This window comes from Rhinolophus sinicus, linkage group LG01 (assembly GCF_036562045.2).
Source record: "Rhinolophus sinicus isolate RSC01 linkage group LG01, ASM3656204v1, whole genome shotgun sequence".
Classification (NCBI taxonomy): domain Eukaryota; kingdom Metazoa; phylum Chordata; class Mammalia; order Chiroptera; family Rhinolophidae; genus Rhinolophus; species Rhinolophus sinicus.
The window spans coordinates 73,715,626-73,727,724 of NC_133751.1; the positions used below are offsets into that span (position 1 = coordinate 73,715,626).

The 12,099-nt window shown below is 35.9% G+C and overlaps 1 long non-coding RNA gene across 1 annotated transcript; it reads right to left on the minus strand.

Moving 5' to 3' along the window:
• Nucleotides 1-220: 220 nt before the first annotated feature.
• Nucleotides 221-6,002, minus strand: LOC141571588 (uncharacterized). Its single transcript, XR_012496435.1, has 2 exons — nt 5,715-6,002; nt 221-1,272 (listed from the first exon to the last, which is right to left on the minus strand). It is a non-coding gene; the product is annotated as an uncharacterized LOC141571588 (long non-coding RNA).
• Nucleotides 6,003-12,099: the final 6,097 nt, after the last annotated feature.

The window sequence follows — 12,099 nt, forward strand, 5'->3', positions numbered from 1 at the left end:
CAGAGGAAGCCCCATTCAAAGCACGTAGTTCTCCCCCTATTACAACCAATATTAATGCCACCCTTTTATAGGACAGAAATTATCCCAGTATTTTCCTTTCCTGTGTTTCTACCAATTTTCCTTTCATTGGTTGTAAGCTCTGTACCACTAGTGCTATGCGAGAATAGAAAACAGGATCTTAGGAAAAGTTAATCACATTCATTTATAAAGCTCAAAGAAACACAATAAAAGGTTAATTTTATTTCTCCATTTTTTTTTCTCAAAACAATTCATGATTGTTTTCTGAGATTACATGAATTTAGAAGGCATTTATTCTGTCCAATAGTCCCAACTTTTCAAGTAGAATAATTTTTTAATTTTCCAACTTCTTGTGTCACTTCTATTTCTTATAAACATCCCTCAAGGTTAAAACTGCTATTAATGTACAACATCTTCTAATACATTTAACCTTCCTATTGAACCCTTCTGCCAACCTTATTCTGGACACTGAAATTTTGATTATAGAAAGAAGGGAGGAAATAGATTTGGACAAGGCTAACAGCACATTCTGTAGGCTTATAAGATGCCTCTTGTACAATGTCTCACATCCCCTCAAGCTCCATTTTCAGCCACAGCTCTGGTGAACAGTTTTGGGAAGGTTTCACCCTGCCCTGTGTTCACAGTGCCTCATATCAAATATGTACTAAGAATCTAGCTTCCTGTCCCAAGGCTTTGCTGATGTGACAACGTTGTCACGCTCTGGTGCTAGGGAGGCCTCCTGTCTTTGCAACCCATAGGGATGCGGGAATTAATACCCCATGGGAGCAGCCCTCAACATGTAGGAGATGGCTGCTGAGAGATAAATGCTTCTCCTTTTCATTCCTCGGGCAGATAGTTCTGAGACAAGTTTAGTAAGAATCCTGAGAAGATTCTACACTAAGAAACCATTAACAGTGGTGGACACTTGGTAACACTACCTTGTTTTGCTCGGATTTTTCTCTCCCTTTTTCCTGTTCACGCCTCTCTTTCTTATTCCTGCTCCCTAGAATCACATTCCCAAATAGAATATACCTAGTACCTTTGTCACAGGCTCTCCTTTCAAGAATAACCCAGATTAAGACAGTAGATAAGTAGGTTGTTGTTATATCATGCTGGAATATGATTTTCCTTGACTCTGCATATACTACAAAGAAACACTTATTCAGTTGGCAGCACAGTTTATGGTAATCTCGATGATTTTCCGTCTTATTCCTTTTTGAAAGTTCATCATCATCCACCCTGAAGTCTGACAACCTAAAGAAAAACAGTTGGTACAAATTAGCTTCTAATTGAATAGGCAAATTTCTGTGATGATAACTCTAAGTAGTTTCTCTTTGTGAGGGGGCCCACTCTACTTAAATAGGTGAAGAATTTTGTTGCTTTGGATTTTTGTTGCTTCTTTTTCTCCCTGGTAAAAGCATGGAGCTTTTACTGCTAGAATCCTTTTTGCTAAGAAACTCAAACATACCTTAAAAATGTAAAAATTACTAGAATACTATCAGGCCTTTCTTATTCATGAAAAACTGAAGGAATACCCTGAAAGATATAGGGGTTATTAGGAATAAATTAAGGTTGTCAACATGCCAGCCCTGAGAAAAATGTGAAAAAATATAACTTTTTTTTTTTTTTTAACAAATTCAAGGTATTAAAGACATGAGAGAACAAAATGGATAATTTCCCCTCCCCCGAACTTACAAGTGTTTGTGGAAAGTGAGACAATAAGCAAATTAAGTAATTAAAATACATGGCATTTCAAATAAAAGCTATAGATAAAAGGTCATCAAAAGGTATAAACTTCAGTTATAAAATAAATTAAGCCCAGGGGATGTAATGCACAGCATGGTGACTGAAATTAACAGTACTATATTTGAAAGTTGCAGAGAGTAGATCTTAAAAGTTTCCATCACAAGTAAAACATTTTGTAACTGTGTGGTGATGGATGTTAAGTAGACTTATCGTGGTGATCATTTCACAATATATACAAATATATTAATAGAACTATGTTTTACACGTGAAACTAATATAATGTTACATGTCAGTTATATCTGAATTAAAAAAAATAAACTAAGGATGAGGGAAAGAATGTGCAAGTTGTTTTTCTTTTGTTTAATCTACAGATCTCACTGAGAAAATGGCATTTGAACAAAGACCCAAGGAGAAGAAAAGAGTCAGTCATATGGGCATTTGGGGGAGGAGCATTCAGGAAGATGGAAAAGTAATGCTAAAATCTCTGAGACGGAAAGAGGCTAGTGTGGTTTGAGAGATATGAGCATTAAAAGCTGAGGTTAGAAAGGGCACGGAGAAAAGAGGAAGTGACAGATCATGTGAGAGAAGGCTTCTCAATGGATACAGGGCCATACTATGCACCTAGGGGATATTTTGAAAAACTGTGAAGACATTTGGTACTATTATGATTGGGTGGCAGTTCTGGCCTTTAGTGGTAGGCGGTGTTTATGTTAAAAGTACAGTAATGCTCAGGACAGTTCCACCCAACCAAATATTCTTCCATATTTTGTGCAATGTGAAAATGTCCTGCTGCTCATTCATGTAGATGTAAAACTTTATATTTATGCTAGCTTCTGAATTCCATTCATAGCAAGCTAGGTTATTAGGATCAATTCTCCATTGAAAACAAGTAGATGGCCTGGATAAAGTATATTTGATCAAATTTGGAAAGCTTTTGTGAGTATTTTTTCAAATATTTTCTACCCCATAATCTGTCTTTTTGCTTTCGGGGAGTCCAATTTCACGTATTTCAGGTCATCTGATACTATTCCATGAGTCATGGATGCTTTACTATAAAAAAAACTCATTGTAGTTATAGTTGGATGATTTCTAGTGACCTGACTTCAAGTTTAATGATCCTTTCTACTGTTGTGTCCAATCTACTGATACTCCCATTAATTTCAGGTACTGCATTTTCCAGTTATAGAATTTCCATTTTGTTTTCTTTAAAGAAAGAAAAAAATTATCTGTATCCCTCTTGAAAATCCCTCTCTTCATCTATTATATCTTATCTATAGTAAGATTCTTTAATATATTTGTCATGTTTATTGTAAAGTACTTATCTACTAATTCTAACATCTGTGATCACACATCAAAAACTGATTTATGTTTCTATTGATTTATGACAAAGGTGACACTGCAGAGCAATGGAAAAAGGATGGTATTTTCAAGAAAAGGACTTGAGTCAATTGGATAGGTATATGAAAAAAAAATTTAACCGTTACTTTACACCATACTCCAAAATCAATTCACGTGGTTAGTAGATTTAAATGTTTAAGGAAAAACAATGTTTTTAGAGGGTAACAGAGGAGAATGTCCTTGTAGGCAAATATTCCTTAAACAGGACAGCAACAGCACTAATCATAAAGAAAACTGATAAATTAGACTCCACTGAACATTACAAATTTACACTCATTAAAATTTAACAATGAGATAGTTAAAATGCAAGCCACAGATTATGGAAAGATTTTTTTTTTTTTGCAGCACTCATACATGAAAATGGACTCACATGTAGAATATATAAATCAAGTAGAAAAAGACAAACAACCCAATAAAAAAATGGGGTAAAGACCCAAAGGCACTTTACTAAAGAAGATTTTGAAAAAACTAATAATCACAAGAAAAGATGCTCTTTTTCATTAGTCAGAGAAGTGTAAATTGAAAATACAGAACCATCAAATGTTGGGGAGGGTGTGGAACAATGAAAACTCATTATAAGCTTTAGGTGGGTATGTAAATTTGAAAACTGGCACTACCAGCTATAGCTAATGATAAGCATAATCTATGTCCCAGCTATTCCACTTTTAGGTATATATCCCAATAGAAATATGTATCTCTATGTGTTACATTTGTTTCCATAGATAAATACAGAGATATGTAAAATAATGTAGACAGTACTATTATCTATAATAACCCCAAACCTGGAAATAACATAAATATCCAATATCAGTGTAAAGGATCAATCACAAAGACCCCCAATTACATGATTCCATTTTTTTGAAATGTCCAGAATAGGCAAATATATAGTCAAAAGTAGATGGTGCTTGCTTAGGGCTGGAGAAGATGGGGGACTGATAGCTAGAGAAGTGTGGAGTTGTTTTGAAGTGATGAAAATGTTCTAAAATTGACTGTGGTGATGGTTGCACTTATCTGTGATGTTTCTCTTTGCTTCTGAGCCCTTTATTCAAAATTAGCTGTCCAAAGTGATTTGACTTTCAATAAACAAATTTGTTTATGTTTTTTTTTTTCATTGAATTGTACAACTTAAATAGATGAATTGTATGCTATGTGAATTACATCTCAATAAAACTGAAATTAATTAAAAAACAGTATAAAGGAAAAATAAATTGTGGTATATTCATGTAATTGAAGTCCATACAACATAAAATAAAGTAAAATTAAAAAAAAAAGATCTGGTATGGGCAACAACATGGATGAATCTGACATATAATATGGAGTGAAAGCAACTAAATACTATAGAATATTTACTGAATAATTTACTGAATTTTCAAATTCAAAAACAGTCAATACTAATCTATATATTTGAGGATAAGACAGTGGTTATATTTGGGACGTTGTGCCTGACTGAGCAGGGGGATGAAGGAAGCAAGGAAAAGAAGCCAAGAAATATCTTGGTCTGGGTGGTAGTTGCAAGGGTATGTTTATGCTAGTCTTTGAAAGTTTATTGAATTGTATATTTACAGTTTGCCCAGTTTTCTGTATTTTGTACTTCAACAACAATTTATTAAGAAATATTTTTTTAAAAATCCAATTATTCAGTAAGTTGTCCTTTTAATAAGCATTGAAAAAAAAATGGACTGAAAGAACACATAAACATTTTGATAGTTATTTTTTGTGGTTTGGGATTATGGAGAATTTTATTTTCTTCTATATACTTCTCAGTATTTTCCAAAAGACTATAGTAAACAAATGAAAAAGTCTAATAAAAATACAATTGTCTGCAATACCCATGTATTACTTTTATACTAATTTATTCACAATTTAAGGACTTTGGCTTTTGCTTCCAGATAGGAAGAGATTGCCATTTTAGAATAAAGGAGGGTGTGGCTGCTGGTCTGGGGGTTTCCAGTTGGCCTGGCTGACTGCCAGAAATTCTACCCGCCACCCAGCAAGGAGTTGGAGCAGAGGTGCTGGTGCGTGGACCCAAAAGATTGTGGACCGAGCCTGGGCAGGTGGATTGTAGTCCTCATGGAACCTTATTTCTTACTGCAAAGCTGCGGTTGGTCCTGGACCTGGGTGGAAGCCTGATCTAAGGTCCAACCTCCTTGCTGAGTAAAGTAAATGATCAGTCTAATCATTGTAATCCCCATGTTTTTGTACGGCCAGGAGCTAAGAGTTGTTTTTACATTTTTACGAGGTTGTTAAAATAAAAAAGCCAAATATGCGACAGAGACTGGTCCCGGCCTGCAAATCCTAAAACATTTACTATCCTAAACCTTAAAATATTTACTTTTTAGAAAATGTCTGCTAACTCTTTGATTAAGAGACTCAGGCTGAGAAATTTTAAGGCATTTAAAATGTTACCTGGGTAAGCTCTTGCTGGCAAGAAACCAGGTGTGGAATGAGCCTGCCCCAGGCACTTTCGCTCAGTGGTATCACGAGATGTAGTACTGCCCAGGCTCGTCAGATACAGGAAGTCGGAATCCACTAACGAGGGTGTAGAAACTCACCTCCGGAGAATCCAGCCTGGAAGTGGATCGCCAGGCACCCCGACCCACACACAACTGGTTCTTTCTGGCAGGGGCTCCGAAAGGATGAGCGATGCTCACTGCAGCCGTCAGCTGATCGCAAAGAAAAGGTTTCCGGGTTTCAAGTGGGAAAGCATCATTGTCACCTCCGGAGAAGCCAAACCCTTACCCCCCACCCCCACCCCCACCCTGGGAGGTTTCTTTTCTCTGCTCAGTTGAGAGCCGCTGCACTGCGTGGTCCACGAGTCAGTCTGTAACTTTTAAAGTAGCGCCGCGTGGGTGCGGCTGGCGGCTGGGCGCATGCGCAGTGGCCTCTGCAGCAGGCTCCCACCGCGCAGGCTCTGCAGGTCGGCTCCGCTCTAGGAGGAGAGCGACCCTCTCGGGTCCGCAAGGCGGGAGGGAAGCCAGGGCTGCATGACACGTATCATGTTTTTGTCGGATAGTTTGAGAGTTATTTGTAAACATCGTAACCTTTCACCCTTAAATAATACCAACATTTGATCTGCGCAAAAGGCAATTTCATTTAATTCAGTCTAATATCTCAGTACCTATCCTCCAAGACTAGGGAATCTCTTAAATCGGGGTTTCTCCATCGCGTCGCTATTGACATTTTGGGCAGATGATTCTTTGTTGTGGGGGCAGGGGAACTCTCTTGTGTAGTGTACAATGTTTCGTGGTAATCCTGGCCTCCACACACACTAGATGCCAGTAGCAGCCCTCCCCTCCCCCAGTTGCCTGCCACAACCAAAAATGGTTCCAAATAGTGCCAGAAGTGTTTGTGTGGGATGGTGAAGCAAAATCGCCCCATTGAAGACTGCTGTCCTATAGGATCACGATAAAATGCCGTTAGGAAATATATAGTAGGGTCTTCTGATACAGGAAGTCTGAATCCACTAAACATTGTTACATTAGTATAATTTAATATATGGTCTATATTCCAATTTCCTCAATTGTCCCCGCCCCTCTGCCCACTCTGTGCCTCCCCCCCTCCGAAAAAAAAAAAATCCTTGTTTACCCTATTGTTTGTAAAATATAAATCCAGCATTTAAGAAGGATCACATACTGCATTTACTAGTTATCAAGTCTCTCTAGTTTCCTTCAATTTAGAAAACTTCCCTAGCCTTTTTTTTTTTTTTCTTTTTCTTTTTCTGGCATTGACATTTTTGGAAAGTTCAGGGCAGTGGTTTACCAGAATATCCTTCAATTTAGAAACTCAGATTGATTCTCATTATAAGATTCATGTTGAATATTTTTGGGTTTGGGGGCTGGAATTTACTGCGGGTGATGTTATATCCAAGTTTATCTATTTTCAAAGGACTATTTAGCTGTTCTAACCACATTTAATTTTAAAAAGTCAATTTTTCTCCCAGTAATTTGATATACCACTTTTTATCACATACATAAATTTCCACGTTGTACTTGAGGCTCTATCTATATTTTCCATTGATCTGTTCATCTATTCATCTGCTAACATTATGCTGTTTTAATTACAGAAACTGTAAAATATATTCTAATATTTGTTAAGGCTAGGCCTGCCACATTGCTGTTTGTTTGTTTTGTTTTTCCTGTTTCTTGGGTATCCTTGTGTATTCATTTTTTTCATATAAACTAAGAATCTAGCTCCATAAAAATACTTTTAAAAATTGGTGTTAATTTATAATTTTGCATTAATCCACTGAAGAGCAAGGTTTATTTTTCTTTTTATTCAAGTCCCAGTTTTGTGTCTTTCAGGAAAACTAAAGTTTTTTTCTCATATAAGTTTTGCACTTTTCTTGTTAAATTTATTTCTATGGTATTTTATTTTTCATTTTTTTGTAATGTAAATGAAGACCTCTCTTTTACTTTTCCCTCTAATTGCTTTATTGCTTAAATATAGGAAGGTATTGATTTCTGTGTGTAATCTTGTGTCTTGCTACCGTATGGAATCTCCTATTGCTTCTAGTTATCCATTGATTCTATTGGCATCCCTATTTACAGTTTTATATAATTACAGTGCATATTCATTTTAAAGCTCAAATTACACATCTTTGGCATTTATGTTCATTTGACAACCGCAAATGTCTTGATAGCTTCCTTGCTTTTGGAAACTGGAAGAATCCCAGTGTTGTGTTGGAATAGTCTCATTTACTGGTCCAGACGAAAAATCAGATCAGCCATTTCTCAGAGGAGTCTTCATTGCTTTCAGTGAAAATGGTATTTGGTGACCACAATCTGTGCACTAAAGGATGTTCAAATCTAAATTGGTTGTTGTGCTTCTCTGACTTTTCAAGACAAGATCTAAGAAATATGTCATTTTTCAAAGAAAGATAAAAATAAGTCAAATTTGTGTTTATATTCCAATTCTAATGAAAGATTACAGAATTCGTTACTTAGCATTTGATTTTACATTGCATATCTTTTCTGCTGAAAAGCATGGTTCCTAATAATATTAACCTAATTGCTTATTTACTCTATCCATACTATATTAGTTTCAAATAACAGTACCAATATTATAACTAATTGTAAAAATGCTTAATGCAATTTCATACAGCTAGCTTTGTTGCAGGTTGTTTTCAAATCTAGATGCCTTAATAAAAAATAAAAATAAATCCAAAGTGAAAAAATAAAGCAAGCCTTACTTATATATTTCTAACTTTTTGAGTGTACTGTTTAACTTATTTTTTATTTCTCTCATTTTTATTGATGCAAATATTTAAATCTATGAATTCTGTACTGAACACTTTTTAACAGTATCTCATACTCTGATGTCATGTTTCATATATTTTTTTTCTGGAAATTCTCTGTATCTGTTGGTATTTCTCCTTGAGCCAAGTTATGTTAAATAGAAAACATAGATTTCAAAGTGATAAGGCTTTCTTATGTTTTGATTGTTATGGATTCCTGCCTTTGTCATATTGTTGATGGAGAATATTATTTTTATTCTTCTTTATGTAATTATTGAAGCATACTTGTCTCTATATGTAAATTATAGAGTCAATTATCATAAATGTTTTTTGTAGAATTTTTTTCCCTTGAACTAAGAAAAGGGTACTAAAGTCTGCTATTATGTATGTATTTGTATTCTCTTTGAATCTCTTGTTGTTTCTGCTCCGTGAAAGAAGCTAGTGCGTTATTTCCTGCAAATCTTTCATAAATATTTTATTTTCACTGTGAACTGTAGCCTTTAGCATTGTAAGGTGCTCTTTGTCTTGGTAATGGTTTTTGGCCTGAATTCTACTTAATTGGATTTCAAAATCTCAGTTCTTTATTTTTATTTGCATTTTCTTGGTATACCTTTGTTCATCTTTTCATTATTAGCATCTCTGACTTATTTGTGTTTTAGGAGTATCTTTGTCTTTTGTATGTGGGATAGAGTTGCGTTTTGTTCTGTCCTTTTAATATCGAGCTTAAGCCTCCTATTTGTTGGTGTGTTTGATCTCAGATATCTCATCTCATATTATATTTACATATGTAATATCTGGCATATTCGATGATGATAAGTGCCATTGAGGAAAGTAAAGAGGAAGGGGGGGATAGGAAATGCTGGGTGGAATATTCCATTTCAAATACCGTGTTTCCCCCAAAATAAGACCTAGCCGGACAATCAACTCTAATGAGTCTTTTGGAGCAAAAATTAATATAAGACCCGGTCTTATCTTACTATAAGACCGGGTCTTAATATAATATAATATAATATAATATAATATAATATAATACCACGTCTTAAATTAATTTTTGCTCCAAAAGACACATTAGAGCTGATTGTCCGGCTAGGTCTTATTTTCGGGGAAACACGTTAGGTGATCAGGGAAAGCCTCACTGAGAAGGTGACTTTTGCACAAATCTTGAAGTAGTTGCAGGGATGAACTATTTGGATAAGTGAGGTAAGATTTATCCCGAGGGAGAGAGAACAGCTAAAGCAAAGGCCCTGGCACAAGGCTACCTAGAGTGTTTTCAAAGACCAGCAAGGAGGCTGGTGTGATTAGAGTGGCGTATACAGGAGAATAGTAGGAAATTGGCCAGAGCGGACCAATCAAGAAGATCAGTTAGGGCTCTATCCATCTTAGGGAGGAAACACCACTACCCCTTCAAGAGGAATTTTGGTGCCAGGTGTTGAAATAATATTACTTCTGCTATTCTACAGTCATAAATTAATAACTCTGTGGGAATACATTAATAACTTTGGGAATCCAGACTAGGTGCGTAGGAGAGGAAGCCAGGCTTATGGGTATTATATTTTGGGGTACAACTCAAAGTATGCATGAAAGTGATTTCATCTCAGTTGATTTTGAGAGTTGGATTACTAAACACCTTTCAATGCAGTAGATATGATCCTTGAATATATTCTTCAAATTTCTGATGTCTTAGTGTCTAGTTTATATTCTAATCCAAACACATCAGATTTAGATTCACAGCTTTTCACTATTTATTTGAAGGTGTGCGTTTAAAGAGGAAGAATTTTTTTCAAACATCATTGAAATGGAATGTTCAAAAGCATTGGAACATTAAAATGCTATGCTGGGAAGCTTGACGAAAGGCCAAAACATGACATAGAAGTTTTTTGAATTCTTTTATAAAGTCAAGTATTTGGCTTAAAAAAGTTTTTTTTTTTTTTTTTCGTTTCATAAAAAAAACTGTTGTTTTAACAGCAAACTGTATGGTAGAGAAGGTAGACTGAAATGGGTGTCTGTATGGGGTGGCGGATAGGGGTGAATTAAGTCTGTAATATACAAAAACAGTGTTCAGGAATTAAGTGGATGGGGACAGAAAAGGGACAATCTCTCTTCTCTCTCTCTCTCTCTCTCTATATATATATATATATACACACACACATATACATATATGTATATATTCACACATACATATATAAAAACATATAAAATGTATATATTGCATATATTACACATATATTACACACATAGATTGCATACATGTAATCATGTAATTACTTCTTTGACTTTCATTTGGCAGCATTTTAATTCTCTCTTTCACCTTTTTTTCTAAAGCTAAAGTGTCACAGTGAAATGCTGTCTGAGTAAGTCACAACTCATAGAAAACTGAACAGTGCATTGTAAAATAGGACACAAAACAAAAGACTTCATCTGAGAGCTGAGATCATCGCCGCGGCGCACAGACCCAGCGCAGCAATTCAACACTGTTCTTTAGAGCCTGGGACAGTCTCTGCAATTCTTGGTACGCTATTGCCCCCTTCTGGTCATATGGAAGCACTGACTACAAAAGTGGGTTATCAACATTCCACGTTTTAGTGCAATGTTAACGTGGTATCAGAGAAGTTAGACGACGTAGTTCAGAGATTTAAAACAGAATCATTTAAAGAGTTGCTTTCTAAAAAGCTGAATATGAAAGAAATCACAAAAGTAGCTTTTCCTACTCCCCGATATGTTGCAAAGAAAGCTATGATTCAGTTATTTGGCTAAGGAATCCGGTTTCCTTTTGAAGTTTTCTGGGGAGAATAGAGCGCAAGGCAATTGAGGTAACTTAGAGAAAAATTGGTAAAGTGAGAGCAGGGAGTAGAGAAAACCCGAGGGCAAAATGTGCAAAAGGAGGAGAGCAATGAATGATTTACATTCAACATGGGTAAAGCAGTTCAATCCTGAACAGATCGTTTGCATTCCTCAGAGGGTGTTGGTTAGAAAACTGGCTTGTCTCCATGGGACAGCCTGGATGGGTAATTTGTGAGCCTTGAGATTTCTGCCTCTTGTTGGGTTTGGTCATGGAAACTTCCCAAAACCATTAGGATGTAGGTTGGGGGCCCTTGAGGCAGAGCACATAATCTTTGGAGTTGATTCCAGGTTTACTCTGCAGTTTCTAAAGAGGTCAGGGCTATCTCCTGGATGGAAGTCAGCCCATGTGCAAATGTGTGTGTTTGAACATGGGAGTTTCATGTTAACTGTTCCAGGTTTCAGATCTCTAGCGCCCTTGGGCTGCTAGTTCCTGCATGCCAGAGCTTCCAGTGGGATTAGGTAATAAGGTGCCTGGATCCCCTCTCACTCAGTAAAAGCAATTTAGATGCTTGGGGCCTTCCTTCAGCATTTGGGTTTTGCTCAGACTCTTTGTCCATAAGGAATGTGATTAGAGAAGAACCTTTTAATATTTAGAATATTACATGCATATTTACATACAAAATCACATCCTGTTATGATAAACTTAAAAATCCAGCCTGAATTATTCTTGAAAGACTTAGTTTTTGATTTTCTTTGTAAATCTTCTTGAAAGATTTAGTTTAGTTTTTTTTTAAGAGTGTCACTTCTAAAACTTCCGAAGTCCCTACTTCAAAGGCACAATTGATGGATTTTAAAAAATAAAAAGTTGAGAAAACATTTACATGATTTATTTCAGATAACGATTAACAAACTGGTTCCTTATT